Source organism: Micromys minutus (genome assembly GCF_963924665.1).
Source record: "Micromys minutus genome assembly, chromosome: 14".
In the NCBI taxonomy this organism is placed as follows: Eukaryota; Metazoa; Chordata; class Mammalia; order Rodentia; family Muridae; genus Micromys; species Micromys minutus.
The window spans coordinates 47,990,941-48,013,195 of NC_137983.1; positions in this window are offsets into that span (position 1 = coordinate 47,990,941).

Sequence of the window (22,255 nt, forward strand, 5' to 3'; positions counted from 1 at the left end):
GCAACTTCAGAACCCACCTTCCTCCCCTCACCCCCTCCCAGTGACACTCAAGGTCAGAATGGGCCTGGGGTCTCGGTTGGCACTTCTGGAATTGAAGAAGTCAGGTTGTGGAAATTGTTTCCTAGAGTGCTGCTGGGGTCTTACAGCTCTCTTGAAGCTGGAACTTGTCTTTTATAGTCTCTTCCTCTCAGGCTTCAGTCTCCCTTCATTCCTACCCTACCTGCCATCCTGGCTCATCTTTTGAGGGAGCTTTATTCTCTTGCTCTCAAATGGAATTGAGTTTTTCACTGTATCATGGCTTGGGAGTCAGAAAGCAACACATGCATTTTAAAATGACAGCAATCAAACTGAAACCCAAAGAGCTATAGATCTATTCAGAAGGTTCTCTGGGGATAAGTTCAGAAGGAGGAGAGAGGGCCACAGTCTTCTCTCAGTTCAGAAGAATCTTCCTGCTGGAAAGCAATGAGAATTTAATAATGAGACTCTTATTATTCCCTAGCTCGTGAAGTCACAAGAGGAGTGTGTGTGTGTGTGTGTGTGTGTGTGTGTGTGTGTGTGTGTGTAAGGGTGGTGGTTAACAGCTCACTTCAAGCCCAGATCCTGAAGAACTATTATTTGTCATCACCAACAGCTTGACTTGGGCCAGCACCTTATGTAGTTGGAATTGATGGGGACTTCGGGCGGGAGACTGTAATTACTCTGTTCCCAATTAGCTCTGCTGCTAGAAAGAGGGATGGGTAAAAAGTGTTTCTAGGAAAATAAGGGGCCTTGATTTCTTCATCTGGCCATGTCCCTAATTCTCCTGCCAGGATGCTGGAGAAATCACAAGGGATGTAGCTGCCTGTTGGCCTTGGTTACACTTGAGGATGCTGGAATCCCTCCAATACTTTCATCTTTCTGAAAAGTTTTAGGAATTCTCATCTCTTCTATGTGTCGTGTGGGAAACTGACAGGTCACATTCCCAACTGCCCATACTGTTGAAGTCATGCTGTCTTTAAGCCTGTAGCTCACCTTGCCAGGGGCACAAGTTGGCCAGCTTCCCAGATGAAGAAAGAAACAGACATTGTAACTAGGGTATGGGTGGCAGTAGAAACAGACCAAGATGATCTAACAGCAAGAGTCCGAGAAGAACAAGTGACTGTTTCCTTTTTACCAGTTTTCTATGTGGTGAGTTCAGTCCTTCTCACAGGAATAGGGATTCCTGAATGCCGTCCCATGAATCATTTTAATCTACCTTATCTCTGGTTCCCGTCATTGTATGTTCTGGAAATGCAAGATTCTTTGGGCCAGGGACTCATGTTTATCTTTAATCAGTGTGGAGGTTCAAAAAACAAACAAACAAAACAAAACAACCTCTAAGCATATTTTTGAAAATATATACCTAACATGTATCCTGACTTAAAAGTAAAAATAAACCTAAGAAGTAAAGCAGGGGTCAGTGGGATGGGTCAGTGGTAAAGGTACTTGCTGGACAACCTATATGAAGATGTAAGAAGAGGACAGACATCACAGAGTTGTCCTCTGACCTTCACACATGTGCCAGAGCACATAAGCATACAATATTAAAAAATAAAAATAGATCTACAAATCATATGACCCAGTTACTACCACTCCTGGATATTTATCCCAAAGACCCCAAGTCAACATGTCACAGATATGCATACACATGTTTGTCACCACACTAGTTTCAATTCCTATTGTATGGAAAAAACTCAGTGTTCATAAATAGAGAAATGAAGGACACATGGTTTGTATGCACGGTGTGATTTTCTAAGCTACAAAGAGAAAGAAGTTAGAAAAATGTAAACAACTGGAAACTGTCATACTAAGTCAGGTCTCAGAAAGACCATTATCATGTGTTTTCTCTCATTTGTGGTTCCTGGATCTTATATAGATACAAAAATACATAAGAACCCATAGAGAAAATCTATAAATTATTATTTCCTCAAATATGCAGATTATATTAATGACTGCATTGTCTCTGCTCTTCCAGGTATTAGAGGCCTGATGTCTCACACTGAGCACGTAGGTCTTGGGGTTCTAGCCATTCTTCAAGGGTACAGAGAGGCCTGGTGAAGATTGTATATATATCAATATATTATTTACCCAGAGGATCCCTTTGAGGGCTTCTCTTTTACTCTATTATTTCTTTAAAGAGCACAGTTTACTATGTGCCTCAGCATAAAGGACTGGGCAAGGATTATTTTTCTTCCGGTATTGTCTATTTGGCGTTATTCTCTGTTTGACTACACATATTCTCAGGGGAATAACAGTTTTGCCTAAGTGTTTTTATTATAGAAGTCTCCCCAAACTGAGAGTACTTAGTACTCTCAAGTCTGTCCCGACTTTCAAATCTCATGAGGACTATTTTCTGGCTAGTCCCACATGCTTCTTGACCCATCTGAACGGCTCCTTTCTCTCCCATCTGCCCATCATAATGAGATGCTTCCTGAGGCAGCACCTGCCCAGGATGACTTTTTTGGACAATCAGCCTCTTTACCCCAGAGAAGAAAACTTCTCAAGGCGTGCAGAACTATGGTTCTATAATTGTGGTGAAATTGAAGCCTAAAGAGTTTGCTGAGGATTGTGAGCTGATACTAGGCTTATAAATCTGATGCAATCATGAGAGGAAGCAGCGTGGCTCTCCACCATTGTGAGGGCTGAGATTGCTCTGGACCCCACCACAGGTTACTGTGGAGATGAGCTGCAGATTTTGTTCCAAGTTCATAACTTACTCAAGATAAAGCTAAATGGATTTACTGCTGAAGACACTTCTCGGAGGGCAAGTCACCTGTGATCACATCTTCTCTCACTTGTTTGGGATCTTCTAAGTTTTGCTGGTGGGAGTAGGGCTTGAACATTACTGTAACTGGGTGCTTTCTTGTACCAAGGGTTATTATACAACACCAGTAACAATAAAATAGTTACTTTTCAGAACACAACCGGACATTCACCGTGGCAGCCAAGAGAGTCTTTATACATTCACACAAGAGATGGGTGAGGGTGGAGCTACAGGAAAATCAAGTTGTCGATTTGATTGCAACTCTAGAAACTAATCTCTGGACACTTCTTTGAGGGATGGTATAGATTAGGTTGAGAAAGGGATATCCACCCTCAGTATAGGTAGCAGGGTTCCAGAACTGTGGTCGTCTACTGAAGGAGGAGAAATAAAGTCGAACACCAGCACCGGGTTCAGTAAGTTGCTTTTTCCAGTTGCTCTGTTAGATCTGCAGGACAAGGCGCCGGCACACCTCCCATCCCCGAACATTCTACAGCCTATTGTCATTCACACCCAAACCCTTAGATATAAAATCAACTTTGATTATCTTTCAAACATTTCACATGACTGTCGTTTCGAACTTGACCCTGAAGGGATGTGTGTGACAGGTTCGCATTCCCTATCATTACACTTGAAGTTTCCATTTGGTTGGAATTAGATGGAAAGTGAGAGAGATTGAAGTGTTTAGCATGAACACACGGCCCAGCAATGAAAGGCAGATTCTCCTGTTGCTGTCTCTGGCAACTATGAGTAACTTGTCAAGTTGTCTGTGCCGTCTCATGCACAGATACACTTCTCCGTGATTTTCATAAACTTTTTGTTTTGTTCTTTGAGGATAAGTCATTATTTTGTGGCCCAGACAGACTCCAAAATTACTCTGTAACCCCGTGGCCTCACTTTGAGGTGATCCTCCTGTCACAGCCTCTTGAGCACTGATTATGGGAGTGAACCATCACACAAGGCTTATTTTGATTCCCATTGTTTTTCTTTATTATTTTTCTCTCGCTTCCATTAATGCTATCTGTATCCACCTCTTCTGTATGTATAACTTTCCACACTCAAGTAAGTATGAATTCATCAAAAAGTTATTCTCATTCTAATGCATCTGAGTTAGTAGATAAAATATGCAATAATTTATATAAATGCTGTAAGGTAAAATATTTCTCGATTTGATGACTGCGTTGCTGTGCAGACTGTCACAGAAGGTAATTTCTTCCCTATTATAGATTAGAGAGTATGCAGCCAGGGCTTGCTTTAATTAACTGAAATCTATACATGGCATTGGCTGGGATAACGGGGCTACAGTAACAGTAATTACAATTAGGCATTTACTCTTCTGTGTAAGACAGCAGTATAGATACAGGTATGTTCACTCATTTATTTAGTGTGTGTGTGTGTGTGTGTGTGTGTGTGTGTTTTAAGACTATTCTGGGACTTAATTTACAGACTGGACTAGCCTAAAATTTAGGGATCTGCCTAGCTCTGTCTCTCAAGTGCTGGTATTCAAGGAACGTGACACCATACCTGGCCTAGGTATGTTTATTTACTTATTTATCTGTTTAAAAGCACCTGGAAGCCAAGTCAGTAAGACATTGTTACAGATGATACTAGATAATGAGGACAGCAAGGTTGCAAGGTGCAGTCATAGAGATGGCCAGGGGTAGAGTGGGAACAGCCCTCAGTTGTTCCTCTCCCCTGCAGTCTTGGACTTGCCTTTTTGAGTAACAATCTAGAACAGAATAGACCTGTGGACTGACAGGTGGGTGGTTAGTTGTATAAGGTGGTGTGTGTGTGTGTGTGTGTGTGTGTGTGTGTTTGTGTGTGTTTGTGTGTGTATGTATTGGCCAGTCTGTAGGAATCAAGTGACAATTGCAGATTAGGAGACTCTCCCTCTAAAGAAAGAATAAACAAATGTCCCAGTGGGGAGTTGGACCCAGGCATGTGGGCACCTGGGCATTGATATATAGAAGAAGCAGTGCTTGGGACAATGGTGTGGTTACAATACTGGATTCAGTAACTGTGGGTCTAAACTCTGCTTTGGCAGAACTATATCTGTCCTCTCTTTGTCTGTAATATATAGCTATATAGCACTTGGCTCACCCTGGCCAATGAAGTTCAATTTTATTTAAGAGAAAGAGAGAGTGTATAAACATTCTCTCCTTCCCTATTGTTTTCTTTCAACTTAGAAACTGATGCGGTTTCAAAATTCATGTTATTCTTCTGCTTGTATCTAGGGATGAGCCTGAAGTGAGGAAACCATATCCAGCAGTAGCTCCTGCCTAGGATGGATGGGGAGTAGGAGCCAAGAAAATGTTTCCTATCTGTACCCACAGAGTTTGGAATATCTGCTATCGATCACACCTCATCCCAACTTGACTGACGCACAGTGCACTGTCCTCTGAAAGGAAAACTTCAGGCTAGGGAAGGGCCACTGGGGTTTTTATGTCTGATGCTGAGGCCTGTGTTCTTGTGTGAGGGCAGAGCTGGGATCCAAGGTTGTTGAACCTAATACAGACACTTCAGCTCTCATCAATAGCTCAACTACCTAGAACTCACAGAAGCCAAGAGTCAGTATGATTTACCTGCCAAGTAGGTGGGACCTGTCTTGTAAAATGATCAAGAACCGTTTGCCTAAGAGGCTTTTGTCTAATTTCTCGAGCTTTGACTTGGGAGGTTTGCTGGGCTTCCCTGTCCCTGGAGGAAGAGAGATATTGTCTAATGACACAGTGAAGAATGGACTAAACTCTACCTATCAAGCTGGGTCCAGTGTCACTTATGGTCAATGCCTGGGATCTATTGAAAGTTCTCCTGGCAGGCCATGTATTCAAACAGTCTAGATTGCAGGAGAGCATTTCAGGGTTTCTGATGCTTAGGTTCTTGTTCCTGTTGTCAAGCAATGAGACTAGCCAGCCTCATTGGCTGCAGTGGAGAGTCTGTCTCAGGCTCTTCTAAGATGAACACATAAGATTTATTCATAATACATTCAAATTGTGTGTGTGTGTGTGTGTGTGTGTGTGTGTGTGTGTGTTTGTGTGTGTGTGTGTGTGTTACCTCCTCAACCAGGCACCTGTTGCCTGGAATTACTTGTGAGTGACAGCCAGTGGGACCCTGGGACAGTAACATGCTGGACTCTAGGATTCCACCTTTGTCACATTGTATAATCAGTGCTGTGACATGAAGGCCATGGAGAAAATCAGGAAGCCAGTGATATTTTCGTGAAAGCAGAGGTGTCTTGCCTTGAAGGTACCAGGCTTTTTCCTGATGGTGGATATAAGTGGAAAGGAGAATGAGAATGTCCGTATTTGTGGCAGGTCTCCCAGTTATGTGACCAACAGAGTGGAAATGTCACAGATAGAAACAGATGGGTCTGAGGTAAGAAACTTTGCACCCCATTTCTGGAGGCCAAAATGGACACTGTCCTTAATGTGTTCTTTTTAGCAGCAAGCTTTTGACTGAGTACCCAGGAAAGGTTGATCCTTGATTGTTGGGTAAGTGGTTGACTGTAAACACATGAGTGGATGCTTGAATAAGTGATATTGGGTGGCCATATGCTGCTGACTCGGGAAAGAGGAATCTTAGCCCTTCATGGGCATCCTGGCTGGAGAGAACATCGGGGTTCACATGGAGACAAAGGGCAGGAGCTGATGAGAGCTTACACACTGGAAGCCGGGTGCGCACAGACATGCATTCCGACTCTGAAAAGGGGAGGCCAGCCCTTTCCACTGAGTGTGCTGGCTGCTCTTTGCTGGGGCTGATGGAAATACTTGATCGTTTGATTTTTAAAACATCACTTAGGTTTTGATTTGTTGCCTGATCACCCTGTGAGGCAGAAACTTGAAGTTGTAAATACAGATTCAACCCTTGATTTTTTACCTAGTTTTAGGCATGAAGAATAATGAACACTTAAGGTGTATGACTATGATTGCCTAGAATTGAAGTGGCTGTTTATTTTTTAGTCTCCCATCATTTCATCAGGCAGTTTTTACTTCCCTTTAATGCCTGTTTTTCTCCTGTAGCGAGTCTGAGGGAATAATGCATCTCACTGGGGCACTGCTGCCTTTCTCTCCCATTGAAAGCCTTGGCTGTTCATATTTGAAAATCAGCTCAGATGGCTATTGCAATTTGCTATGATCAATATAATCAGAAAAAAAAGTTTTCGATGTACCAAGAAGAAGACAATGCAACGTCTATTGGGCATGACTGAAAGGTTGGTGTGTGAGGCACCTTTTGTCAGGTGGGCCAGGGATTTGTTGTCAGAGACGGGGGTGAAGCCAGAGTGAAACCTAGACTTTGGTGAGGAGATCTGCACTCTACATCTTATCCGCTTAAAGGGAGATAGATACCAGAGACTATGAGAATTTCCATGTGGTGTGATATGATGTGTGTGTGTGTGTGTGTGTGTGTGTGTGCGCGCGCGCGTGCACGCATGCAATCAGAGAAATCCTGGTGAGCCATATATATGGTAGTGATTAGAGATAATAATATACGTTGTTATTTGAAGAGACAAAAAGAACAGATTTTATTTTCCTCATGATGACATGGTGAGTATTCAACAGGTGGGCACATCTTGACTGAAACAGAATACACAGCACAAAGGAACAGAAACATCACATAGTGTGCAGCAATTATGTACAGAAGTCCACCGACAACTCTGTTTCTCCAAACGTCTACACGTTTCTGCAGATTGATACTTCAGGGACTCCGGGTCAGGTGCCATGTTTCTTCTGCTGCAGGGTCCACACTGAGCAGAATGACACCCAGTCTCTTCCCATCATTAATGTCCACCCTAGTGGTTAATGATGGATGTACAACTCCCTAGCCTGTAAGGGGCCAGTCCATTCAGTGGCTGAACTCTTCTAGGAGATCTTTGAGTACACTTTATAGATTAGCTGTCTCCTGTCTCAGGCTAGAGCTTGGACTGAAGCCCAAGGTGTGTAGTTTTTTGAAAACTTTGGTTAAAATATTGTTCACCATAGGTATCTAGCTACAGAGCCGGCCTCTGGCTGGAGTTAAGAATTTAGGCTTTAGGTATTGAAGGAGGCCTCTTGTCACAGAGCCCACTGTCAACAGCAAGGGCCAGAAATTTACAAGCAGCAGACACCATTTCCATGACATGAGTGACAGCTCCTCAAGACTCCACAAAGAGTTCCCAGAGTTGAACCAGAACTTCGAAGAGAACAAAGCATCTAAAGAAGAAACAGCAGCTAGAGATAGAGTCTGGCAACAGTGGGTTTTGCTTTTAGATTGATTTTGTCATATTGGTCTCTGTGACTGTATATATTGTTAGATTAAAGATAGATAATTTCAAGGATATGATGGACTTTGAGTATATCCATTTTCCTCTACACTTTCTCCTCATCTCCCTTTTCTTTCATGATCTGTATAAATACAGAAATGGTTCCCTATGTTTTTCTATAGAAATCTGCAGGGCCCCTAATTGAGAGAAGCCCTGTATTATTTGTCTTTTTTGTATCTGACTTATTTCTCTAAGTATAATTATCTCTAGTTGTGTCCACTTTCCAGAAAAATGACATAATTTTATTCTTCTTTGGGGATGAAAGTTTCCTTTACATAGGGGCTCATCAGTTGATGGACAGCAAGGCTGATTGCATAAATTGGCATCTGTGAGTACTGCTCCAGCACTCCTAGGTGTGCAGGTCGCTGTGGTGTGCTGCTTTAGAGAGCTTCAGGTAAATGCTCAGGTGTGATATAGCTGAGAGAGGAAAAGGAGGAGGAGGACGAAGAGATATGGGGGTGAGGTAAGGGTTGATCGAGAACATGAAAAGGATTTAAATCCTGCACCAGGAGAGTCACATGATAGGCAAAGTTGGGTGAATGTAGCTATGAATTGACCTTCTCTTGTAGGAGTCAGGAGAGAACGTGATATCTCATTATTATGTGTCTTCTCTATCTCTCTGGTCTTCTTGATAAGATCATTATGTTTAATCTATACACACAAAGAAAGATCTGATGGTTTCCATGTTACATTCTGTTCTACATGTACTTTATGCTGATGGTAACTAGTGGGATTTCAATGTATGCTACCAAACCTCTAAAAGAATTGCCAATATGCTTTTAAAAATCTGTACATGTATCTTTCTTCTTTAAATAATGTTGTAAGAAAAAACTTTTATCTTATTAAACTGTGAAATCTACAAACCAGATATTAGATCTTTTAGACCCCTCTAAGTCTGACGACATTGGGACATCAACCCAATCTAAAGGGTTCTATGAGTGTAGTCTGAGCTGCCCAAGCCCATGGTGACACAGTAAAAGAGGTTGTACAACAGTCTCCCCCACAGTCCCCATCACAGTGTACAGATCATTAACAATCCTGCCCACATGAACACATGAACAGTGTGAGAGCAGGAGGAGCAGCTCACCCTTTAGAGGTGTCAGATTGTCTTTGGTACCTCAGCATCCGTGTTGTTTCTTTCAGACTACAGAGGGAGTCTGAATACCCGGGTACCTTGGAAGCCTATGCATCTTCAGAGAACAGCACGGCTATAGAGAGCTACTCACTCTGGCTCTGCCACTTCCAGGTAGTCACATGCCTTGGATGCCAGAGCGAGGCACTGACTCTGGGCATTGGTCCATGTGCAAAGCTCCACACGGCTCAGCAGTAGACATGGCTTTCCAGGGCCCATCTCATAGATTCACCTTAATTCTGTTCCCCCCTCCCTTGCCCTCTTCCTGTCTCAGTGATCTCCTGGCATGCCATTGGGCTCGTAGTCCCAGAAGGCCACCCCACAGTGCAATGTGGACAACTAGCCACAGGTAGATGATTGTCTTTACTCTTTTTTCCGACTTTATGCACAACATCCCTCAAAAATGCTCTCAGCTGAGTGGGCTCAAGGAACAAGGAAAGATACTTAGTGTTGTAGCAATGAACCCTTACTGGAATAAGAATGCATTATCAGTGCAGTGTGGCTGTTTTGCCTTTACTTATAATTCAGAAAACCCAACTGAAGCAGGGTAGAGAGAAGTGCCAATACCTACAAACAACAGAGCTTCTTCCTCTGTTGCAGCTGGGATTGCACATATAAGACACCCTCCTGTGATTGTTTACTGAATGGTATCTCCTCATACTTTTCTTGGTATCATTTTTTTCTCCCAGAATCCAAAGCTGTTATTATATATCCATAAGAACTTGATGAGTTGTATTGCTCTTGGCTTGGTGACACTGGCTTTTTAGCTTAGCATCGTTCTATGCTCAAGTACAACAAAATGAACAGATGAGGGTGCAGGCTTTCAGTGTAATCTGATCTGTCTTTCCCTTGGCAGTAAAGAGATCAGTTGTGTCTCCTTCTAGCTACAGTTTGTTCTATTTACAAAGGGAGCCTCTGCCTCTTGCCTTCTTGCCATGCTCTGTGATTCTCTGCTCAGATGGTGCCCAAGGGACCAAACCAGCCTGATGATATGTATCCTTGAAAGAAATCTGTCTTCTCTCCGGGCCCAGGGGACACCAGTGAGTAGTAGTGGATTGTGTCTCTATAAGAAAACATCAAGCTTGTGGCAGTGGGCATAGAGGACCATGTACTTACCTTGGAGGTCTCTGCTGATTCTGTCTTTTCTATCCTAGTAGGAAGATAGAGAAAGGGATGCTTAAGGCCATGGGTAATACCGGCTGCTCCTCAAGTTTGAATTAACGTGAGATCATGGGCTGGAGTGATGACTCGGAGGTTAAGAACACCGACTGCTCTTCCAGAGGTTCTGAGCTCAATTCTCAGCAACCATGTGGTGGCTCACAACTATCTGTAATGGGGTCTGATGCCCTCTTCTGGTGTGTCTGAAGACAGCTACAGTGTTATTCATGTACATTAAATTAGTAATTTTTTCTAAAGGTGAGCTCATATCCTGAAACAAACTTAAAACAAAGGAAAAAAGGATGGCAGAGAAGAATCCAAGGAAGGAGAGAAAAATAAAGAGAGGAAAATGTAGAGTTGGGGAGAAGAGGAGAAGCAGAGAAGGGGGAGGACAGAGGAGGGGAGGGGAGCAGAGCTGAGGGGCTGAGATACCTGATGGTTTTATTCCTGGCTTCCATCATGAGCCTCTTTGTGACTCAGAATAAGGTCACCTCCCTGAGAGCTGTATGCTAGGCTTGCCCATGGTTCTCCATTGTCATCCCCCTGATGTGAGTTAGGAAATGACATTGCATTTAGTTTGGGGATTTTCTGCTTCAGTACCTTGGCTATTTGGTCCTTATCAGTCCGTGTTGAGGGCTGTCCTGTGTGGACAGTTCACTGAAAGCATCCTTAACCTCTAATATCTGGGTGTCAGTATGTGCTGGCTAATTTTATGCCAATTTGATACAAGATAAAGTCATTCAAGAGGAGGAAATTTCAATTAAGAAAATATCTCCATAAAAGTGGGGAAATCCATATGGCATTTTCTTAATTAGTAATTGATGAAAGAGGACCCAGTCCATTATGGGCAGTGTCATCCCTGGGCTGGTGGTCCCAGGCTCTATGAGCAAGCTACAGGAATGAGTAAGCAGCATCCCTCCATGGTCTTTCTATCAGCTCCCACCTTTAAGCTTATGACCCTCTTGGAACAACATATGGAATTGAAAGTTAAATAAACCCTTTCCTCCCCAAGTTGGTCATGGTAATTTGTTGTGGCAATAGTTAGCTTAGCTAAGACCTTTTGTTATGTGATAGTCAAGACTGTACTGAGAATTTGGTACATGTCCTTCCAGGAACAGCCGACCATCTGTGAGAACCACTGGGTAGATGGATGTAGATCTGTGTAAGGTTGACAGCTTGGATGGTTGTGAGTGAGTTAGCATGGTCTTGTACCCACTTCTCTGGCTCTTTTGGTAAGAAATGAGCATAGATATACAGCTGACCATCTCTACAAATGCCCTGTGTGATCCCTGTGCTCTGGCTGAGTCTCTCGCTGGCTTTTTTCAGTTGCCTCCACATCCTTATAGTGGGTGTTCCCCTTGTGCCTTGTCGGGATTGCTTACTGTTATTTGTAAGCAAATAGGTGCCCTGTCCTCTTATCCTTGCACTTATGTGGAGCAGCAGAGGCTTCCAAGTTTTCACTGTCTATGTGAGAAAGAACAGCTGCTCTCTACCCATTGAAATATTAAGAGTATGAAATTGGCCCTGAAGGCATCTTGCCTGTCCACCCCTATAGTCTCTTTTTATAAGGGCTTTTCTTCTTCCCACTGAATGTTGGGTTTTTTGATAAAAAAATCATAGATATTAGCAAACACATTGGATTTCTTACAGGTGTCTGGCAGCACCGCTCCCTTTATCAGGACCATTTGATCTGTGACAAGTGATAAAGAGACAGAGAATAGGCATGCTCACCACAGGAAGAGAATCAAATGGGAGCATACAAGATAAAGAAAGCATAAAGTGTGTGATTGCTAATTAATAGAAAATCATATTTATTTTTGCAAGGTGTCCCTCTAATCAGGGTTGATATTCTATAAGCTAAAAAAAAAGGTGTCATTAACTATATGAACTTAAAATAAAAGAGTTTGTAAGCCATAGTAATTTGTAATTGTTGTATGTTACTGAACATTTCAATGAAGCTCATCCTCTGCTATAAAATCTGAATGCAGGCTTCCAGGTAGAGAGTTTGAGTTCCTATGAGCATACACACTCTTCTTTCCATTACATGGACTGAGAACACCATGCCTAAAATTACAAGTCAAGTGGTGGCTCTGTGAAACAGGTTGAAGATCTTGTCAATCATGACCTAAGCGTTAGAGAAAAATTTCCCAGTGGATCAAAATCCCTGACATAGAGGACTCTGGATGTGAAGAGGTTGTGTTCAGAAGCCAGGTGAGCACCTCATGTCTGGAACAGCACACTTGGCTCCTACTACTTGCCGGCAGACTTACCTTTTGGGTTTGGCTGTAGCACCGGAATGCTGTTGGGAAAAATGTCTTGTGCTGAGCCTTTGCTTGTGCTCCACAAAGTCATCATCTGTCACCTGCAGCCACAACAGCTTCCTCTCTACACCAGTCTGGTCCTTCTTACATCCCAGAGTTGGAACTTGTTCCCTTCCTTGTTCTCCATGTGGCAGTGTGTGTGTGTGTGTGTGTGTGTGTGTGTGTATGTGTTCGTGTTCTTAACTTTTTCCTTCAGAGTCACCCTTTCTAGAGAAGCCATTGTGAACTGGCCTTAAGACATTAGTTTACAGGATTTTATGATGGTAGCAGGCAGACGAAATCTAAGGAAAGAGGCCTCATAGGATCTTGACTATTGGTATTCAGAACTATGACAAGTGTCAGCTATCTATGCCACCTAGTCTGTAGTATCATCTGAGTGCTGTCCAATCAGATCAATGGAGCAAGACAAATGCCATTTTGAACTTCAGGGTTTGGCTTACTGTTTTTTGAATATTTCTTTGCTTTATTTCAATGAAAGAACTTTGAACCATCCATCTACCTTAATTTTGAGGCACTGCATAAAAAGATTAACCATTGGATGTAAACCACAAGATCTTATTGGACAAGATGTATGTAGTCAACAAAAATTAACTTGAGTCAGACAGCAAATGTGTAACCTTCACGAATGTAATTGTTATGAAGCTGACAGAAGACTTGTGGAAACTGTAATTAATGCAGTACCCAGAGCTCCTGACGTGTGTCCACAAAATTACTTTATTGCTTTCCCCAATGAAATGGAATTCAATTTAATTGACAGCATCTGATGGGGTCAACATTGCCAAACTGTCTCCTTGATGCTAAGACATTTTGAAGGCAGAGTCCCCTGTGCTCAAGTGTTTCCTGGGAAGTCTCATCTACAAGTAATTAGTAAAACATCCATTTCTACTGTTGCAAATATGAGGATAAAACAATTTGTGTAGCAACTTCTGATGCCCAAGAGGTAGCCACCTACCTCTATAGGAAGAGTTTTCTCTAGTCTTATCTATGCTTAACTCAGGGGTAGTAAGGACCATCAGGATATGAGAGAACAGGTTGGGCAGTGCTGACCAGAAAAGCAAAGATGGCTGGTCACCACAATCTCTGTATAAGGAACTGTACTTGTAAGACTCATCTCTAATTTTGACCTTCAGACATTTAAAAGAACTCATTTGTGTTGTGTTAAACAGTTACATTATTTTTATTTTATTTTCAGGATATGCTGTGGCAGCAATAGGAAATACATTGGAGGGGAAATAGGGAAATTGAAACCAGGGAGTTTACACACTTCCTAAGCATCTATCTTGAGAGACTCTTGCAGCTGGCTACCTCCTACATAATGTCTTTTTGGGTTTTAGTGGACTCTTCTTCCACATTCTTAAGATCAAGTGTGGAAAAACGATATTCAATGCTTGTCCGTCCTGCACACAAACTAAAGCTTCTCTCTGATAAAGAATGTAAAATATACCATTTGTCTCCTGCTGATCTGAAGTCTGATTTTAAGATGAACAGCCTAGAAGTGAAGTAGGTGTCCATGGGAAAGTGATTCATAGTGATACCAAGTGCTCTGGCCATTGGCTGGCTGCATTACAAAATTCTGTTTGGACCCTGATGGGAGCCAACTCTGTCCATCAAATGGTGACCTTGAGCCTCATAGTTGCACTGGATGTTTCAGAGTGTCAATTTGGAGATGGGTGAGGTGGCCTTTCTTTGGCTTCTACTGTTAGAGAGTTGTCATGGCTACACTTGGTTGTCAACTTGACACAGCTGGGGACAGAGATTCTCAGGTGAGGAACTGAGTCTTTTAGATTGTCTGGAAACCATGTTTATGGCATATTTTTGTCATTGCTAATGGAAACAGGAGGGCCCAGCCCACTAGAAGTTGTTCCTTCTCTTAGGTAGGTGTGTCTGGACTTTAAAAGGAAAGGAGCTGGATTTGAGCCTATGTGCAAGACAGCAAGCAGTGTTCTTCCACAGTCTCTGCTTCAATCCCTACCTCCAGGTCCAGCTTCTGCCACAACATCCCTTAGATAGGATCCATGATCTGAAAGAATAAGATGAAATAAACTCTGTTTTCCATCATGTTGCCATTGGGTCAGGATGTTTCTCATGGCAACAAAAGCAAACTAAGAATGGGAAAATGTTGGAAGAGGAGACCACTGAGCGTGGCTTTGAGATATCGCTGTTGGGAATGAGTGATATCTCAGGAGGCTTACAAAAACATTTTTTTTTGGTGTGTTTTCAAAGCAGCAATTCTTAGAGCAGGGTAGAGAATACTTAGGAGAATGCCTAAGTATCCTTTTTTAATGTTTGAAATTGGTGCTATCAGACTCTGGAGAACTGGAAAACTATCTTACCTGCATTGTCTGGATACACTGAGGAGGCCTTTTCCTCATCTATTGGCATTTTGCGGCTGTGCACCAATCTGACGCGGAATGGAAGCGGAATTCTCAGCTATGATTTAATGGTGATTTAAAGTTTCATGCTAAATTTTCTGCTAGTGTTCAAAAAATATACTACTGACCTTTAGAGCATTTTAAGGGAGAAAACCATATCATTTTATTTTCTCTTTTATCTTTTAACCTTAAAGTTTCTTCTCTTTCTATTTGAAGCTAAACTTCCTCTGTTGCTTTTCTAAATACAAGGAATAAAGAAGTGCCCCCTAGAGGACTCAGGGCAGACATTCAGGTAATTACATATCTAAAGTAGCTGATCTATCTAAGGGACAAAATTCTAAATCAGGTGTCTGTCAATCGTCTATGAATCTCTATCTGTCTGTCTGTCTGTCTATCTATCATCTATCTATCTATCTATCTATCTATCTATCTATCTATCTAATCTATCTATCATCTATTTATCTATCATCTATTTATCATCTGTCTGTCTATCTATCTATCCATCTATCATCTATGTATCATCTATCTGTCTATCTATCTATCTATCTATCTATCTATCTATCTATCTATCTATCTATCTATCTATCTATCTACATGGCAGGGGAACAGTAGCAAGTACCAGTGCAGGGCAGAGAGGACAACTTCAGCAATTGTTCCTCACTCACCTTGTATTTTAATGCAGAGTCTTTCTTTCAACTGGAGCTTACCAAATAGATAGACCCATTGACCAGTGAGCCCAGGAATCTTCTCATCTCTGTCTCCTCAGTCCAAGAATTACAAGCATGTGGCAGCAATTTTTGTTCACATCTAGGGAATGGAAGTCAAATTGTTAGTTTGCAGTCAGCACTTTAACAATTGATTGATTGCTCCAGCCTCTGGTCTATAATTCTAAGTTCCACTGAGGGTTGAGAGGAGACAGACAGGAAACCAGCTCTCACCTAGGCTCTGCTGTGCTACTCTGAAGCTTTCCAGCATCCATCTGGTCACTCAGCACAGGAGAAGTGTCTGTGCCGCAGTCATTTTGAGATGCCAGGCTGATTTTTTATTATTATTATTATTATTATTATTATTATTATTATTATTATTATTATTATATGACTTTGTGGTATAAAAATGCTTTCAAGCAATGCTGAGAAGAGATGTGTGCATTGTGCTTATGATCCAGGGCTGTTTTGTCTGTCCTTCCAACTCCAACTGGACACTTAGCCCAGTATTCTGCACTGGAATAGGAAGAGCCCATGAGCAGCAAGCACACAGGTCTGCTAGCCTGTGCTGTGAGGTAGGAAGGAGCAGGTAAAACAGAATGAGCATGATCCTGGGTGGCTGCCTGCATCCTCCTGACTCAGGATAAGAAAGGAACTGGCTTCTGTCAGTCAGGTGACTGTGACCTCCCAGAATGGCAGCATGCCAGTGTCATTTTCACTCCCCAGGCTCTAGTCACCATGGTATCTGTGACCGCAGGTGAGCACAAGGCAGGCTGTATTCCCAACAGAAAAGGGACAACATCAAAGCATTGGCTGCTGGCTCATCTTGACAAGGGGGATGTTCCTTCCTAATCACATCGTTCTGTGAGGGGAGATTTAACCCTAGAACAGCACATCTTCATCTCTTTGAGGCCTTGTCTCCTTCTCTTTGCAGCATTCAGCATCGTTGCTTATCTTTATCTCCTAAGAGTGGAGTTTCAGTCATTTTTACTTGCATTGCCCAATCCCCCTCCCCCAATACTTTGTATTTTTAGAACGTCCTTTTAGATAGTTTGGAAGAGTGTTTTGTCGTCTTCATAAACACAGTCATTCCCTTGAAAGATGTAGGTAATGTTTATATTATTGGGCTTTTGTTTTGTTCTGTTTTATTGTAGTTAGCAAACTATGTGGATAACTTTGTTGTGGAATGTCCAAGGGTCTGACCATCTTAAGTACCAGTTGCCTCGCTCTGTAGAAAGTGGTTTCTTCCTTCATGTTTCTTGCTGCCAGAATCTTCTGATATTTCCCTCCTTATTTTCTTCACTTATTGTTTATTTTACTTTTGAGATGTTGCTTTCAAACCACCTGTGCTGTCCCCGTGTTCTCCTCTGGAATGGGCACTGAACCCTTGGTTTTGGATCACTCTTTCATGAGCTGGGTCTTTGCCCACATGTGCTTGTGCCTAACTCCAAAGTTTGGTCTGTAAGAGAATTCTGGTTCTAAAGCCCCATGCCAAGGGCCTCAAAACCACGTCTGCAAACCTCCATTCTGCTGAAGATATTCTTCTCTACTGACGTTTCTAGGGACAGATGGGTCATCTCAATGTTTTGATTTGTACCCCCGCAGAAAATCCCAACAGTCCTCCAAAAAGAAAGGTGGCCTTCTGTAAGAAACACGTATACTTACTGATTTTTAAGTTTCATACAGTTTTGTATTATACATTGGGCGTTTCCTCCTCACAGCTCTGTCTACTCCTCTCTCCCCCCTCCACTTAGTCCTCTCTCCCTGGAAAGTTTCACTCCCCCTTTCATATAACATATGAACATATGACTTTATATGTCTAGAACACCTAGAAACCACATATGAAAGGAACCTCATGTTAGTCTGTCTGAGACTGGCTTAACCCACTTAATATTGAGGTTCCCCTATAACACCCCTTTGCCTGCAAACTACCTATTGGTTGTATCTTCTTTAAGACAAGATTTTAGTAGATATAAAAATCATATGCAAACAAAATACAGATGCCAGCAGGAATGGCAGAAATCCAAGAAGAAATCAGAAAGCAAGACTATGTTCCCCTAAGATTAATACATTGCTGACCTCAGCATGTCATGCAGCCACTAGCCAGAGAATATGATTTCATCTTTTTAGCTCACACACAGACATTTGGGAAGGGATTCCTTTTAAAGCTTGAGCAGCAACATAAAATTGCTGTCATTTTAAGCAATGCCATTGATTTTCTATCTGAGATCCCATTCAGGTAACAAAAGTATTGCCACGTTTACCTGCTGATGGCTGCAGAAGTATTTCTTATATGCAGAACCCTGAAGACTGCAGTTATGGGGGAAAGAACAGGTGTGATGCTGTATTTCCCTCTAACCTCTGACTTGAACGTAAGAGTATATTCCCTAAAGCAGGGGATGTTGACCACTGTATGCACCGGCTCGGCTCTTCTGTGGTACCAGGATGCATATTGTAAGCATATGGCATGCAAATTCTGTGGAGTCCATAGTACAATGTATCAGTATATGTTCATGCATTGCAGCAAAATGCAGAACGTGTTTTTAGATGACACAGTGTACCACACACACAAACACACACACACACACACACACACACACACACACACACACACAGAGAGAGAGAGAGAGAGAGAGAGAGAGAGAGAGAGAGAGAGAGAGAGAGGGAGGGAGAGAGAGAGAGAGAGAGAGAGAGAGACAGAGAGAGAGACAGAGAGAGAGACAGAGAGAGAGACAGAGAGACAGAGAGAGAGACAGAGATCACTTAAAAAGTGAGTCTGATATAAAGGGAGTCTGGGTAAGCAAAATAGTATTTTTGCCTATTCTCTTTGCATTAGTTGTAAGTTTATCACTAAACATAAGACAGAAGAGTTTTTTTTTTAATACCTAGTTTGTGTAATTACTGACTTGCATATATTTCACCCCAGATATCAAACCTAGATCCCTTCAACTTATAAGCCCTGTCTTGGGAAAAGCACCTTTGTCAATGTGATGGATGGTATCACCAGTCTTGAGATGTGGGACGGATAATTCTGGATTATCCATGTGAGCTTTAAATGGCATTAGGAATGACTTGAGGGAGAGACAGCAAGAGAAGACACACACACACACACACACACACACACACACACCACACGCTGGAACATGATGGTGTGTGAGAGAAAGCAGAGATTGAGGCACTGCTGACCTGGGGCTGGGGAGACTGGCCACAAGTCAAAGACTTGGTAGCCATTGATTTGGGAAGTGGTGAAGGATGCTTTTGCCTTGAGTATCCAGGGCAAACATAGCACTTTGCATTCTTGGCTTTCTCCCTTCTGTAACCTTGACCTTATCCCAGTGATGTTGACTTTGTATTTCTATCCCACAGTAATATTCAAATAAGAAAATGCACCTCTGCTATTTTGAGTCACTACATTCCTGGCAACTTGTTACAGCAAGAAGTTAATACAAGCTTCCATTATACTGTCTTCAAGGTGCTCCACATGCCTGAGATGGGAGATTTGATGCCTGAGTTTCTACTTTGTTGCTAATGGATATCTTTTATATCCCTCCAGTGATATGTTTCACATGAGAGAACTGAGATCCAGACAACTTAGAAATCCTGCCCTAATTCTCTTTATATCCAGATTCTTTCCTTTTCTTCCTACCTTCTTCCCCCATCAGACCTCCACCTTAGAGAAAAAAGAAAATGTTTTCTTATTGTTCTCTGGAATATAATGTTAAGCATTATTGCTTAAACTGTCGTATTATTGCTGTTTTAAGAAGGCATTGTCATGGTACATCCTCCAACTTCACTTCTGACCAGTACTGCCTGGTCTTCAGAGATCTGGGCAAACAATCACGAGAATTAAATCCTCATGTAGGGTTGCCTTGATCTTCCTTTATAAAGATCCAGAATGGTGGTGTCTTTGGAGTTGCCGGGAGTGTCCTGCATTGAGAAACCCTCTCAATTGCTCAGAAAGACACCTGTCTATTTCACAGCTTAAAGCAGCTTTGTCTCAAAAGGGAAAATTTTTGCTTTCTAATCAGAAGAAGAGGCTGGGGTAAGCTCAGTGGTGAGATGCTTGCCTAGCAAGTGCGGATCTTGGCTTCTACCCCCAGAACTGCAAAAACAAAAATAAAAATAAAATGTGCAGCACACAGAGGTTAAATACAGCAAAGAAACTGTATCTTTACTTGGAACAGAGAATGCCAGTAATGCCCTAGTCAGCTTCCGAGTCTTTGTTTTCTTATTGATTCCTCTTCATTGTCCTGGGTGACTGTCCAGAAGAGGCTGTAAACAGCTCCTGTTCTTACAACATGGAGTCATTTTGTTTTTATGGCACTGTAGCCAACAGTAAAAGAGAAATGATAACAATTTTGAAACCTGTAGGTAGAATTGAAAAACTCTAGGTGAAAAGGTGCCATTCCTGGATATTGGCAACCAGGAAGTACTTTTGATGGGCTCATGTGCCATATGAGAACTGAACTCAGGGTTGGTTCTACATGAACTTCCTTTGACTAAGGCACTCCAAAGACAAAATTTAAACTCCTGTGTTAGATTGAATTGGTCCATTTCACCTGATTGGCAGAGTCTTTTTGTGGATTGGACAAATATTTGAGTTACTATGAAGTTTCTCTTTAATAATGACTTCATACTAGCTCATAGATAATTTAAAATCTCCTGCTAAGAACATTTAAAAGAAAATTATCCAAAAATAGTATAACATATACTTTTATTAACAAGTAAGGAGTACCACCAAAGTAGAAGGCATACTTTTCCTATCCTATACCTAAAAGTAACTTATTATATACTGTCTGAGGAAATATATTTTCCCGATCACACTTCACTGCTATAACTAAGTACAACTACATCAAGTCATTACAGTTTTAATTGAAAATGTCTCGCCCATGGGCTCAGGTGTCAGAGGCATCTCCAGCTGGTAGTGTTGTTTAAAATTGAAAGAAACTTGAAGAGGTGATATGGGAGTCAGCAGGGTTGGGATCTCTGAGAATATACACATTCCTCAAGCCTTTCCTTCACTGTGTCCAGTCTGTCTTGCAGGGAATGAAGAATTGCTTACATGTCATTCTCACAGTGTGTTCTGCTGTTCTGCCCCAAGACACGCATCCAAGAAGCAAACTGGCTGAACTCTGGAGTCAAAACAGATCCTTCCGTTAATAAGAGATTAACACATTAATAAAATGATTTAGCTCTATTTCTGGTAGGGTGTTATGATGCAAGTTTTGGTTACTGTTTCGTCTTTATGAGTTTGTTTTGAATTTGCAGAAATGGTCGAGTTTATAAGGATTAAAGGTTTAGACTTTTCATGTTTGAAAACATTTAAGTAGACAGACAGCTTTACCTTTCTGAGTATTTGTAAGTTTGAATTATTTAATTAATGCATATCTAGTAACAGCCCACTACTGGCTTTGCTACATGAACTTTGACTGCCCACCTTGAAGTTCAGTTTATTTTATATTCCACTACTTCTTCTTTTTCTCACTATATATTATCTTCATCAAACTCCTTATATATGCAAAACACACAGCACATTACTTATATAACAGTGGAAAGCTTTAAATAGTGACAGAGTCTCTTAAAGTTACCACTCAAATTTCTGTTTGAATCACTTTTGTGAAGATTTTCTAACAGAGGATGCATCTCCAAAGCTCTTGGTCCCAAAGTCATACATCTATGCATGAGCTCCTCATCAGCTGATCTCCAGGCTCAGATGCTAGGCTAGTGTTTAGATTTCCATTTCGTATGTTGATGGATGCCATATGCTCTTGCAGCGATATTACCCCATCTATCAAGAAGGACGGCACTGCTGATAGAGAATCATTTGCTAGTTAATCAAGCTATAGTATTGGATAAAGTTTTCTCCAACAGTGTACCTCTCTTAATGCTCGTATCAGCAATGTTTGGCAAAGCAAACATTTCAATGAAAATGGCAGGGGATGGTAGTTCAAACTAAATGTGAATGTTAAAAGTTAAATTTGTTGAAAATATAATCAAGATGAAGTTGTCCTCCTGGAAATTGAAGGGAAAATCATCTCATATCTTTAGAATAAATTACTTTTTTTTTTGGAGGCAGAGAAATGACATATTTGTAGAAAGGAAGGAACAGAGAGATGTGGCCAAAATATATAGATTTTAGAAGTCTTGTTTAAAGACAAAACTAAATGAGAATTGGGGGCCATCATCAAATAAATATTTAACCAGCCGCTGTAGGTCTTCTGTGCTGCCTTAGTGTTTATGGGACAACAACTATGGATGGTTTCCAAATAGACAGAAAGGAATTAACTGAGGGTATAATATATCTCAGGGTTTCATTGTTAGCAGGATTTGGATAGAGATTGTAGTGTATTAAATTAGTTTCACTGCCTTACTGATTCTGATGGATATGTGGCTACAGAGTCCCATTAATGTGTGTGGCTAACAGATGTGTCTCAAGCTGTCTGTGGTATAGGCACAGATGGGCCTGATATGTGGCCTGACAATGAGACAATAG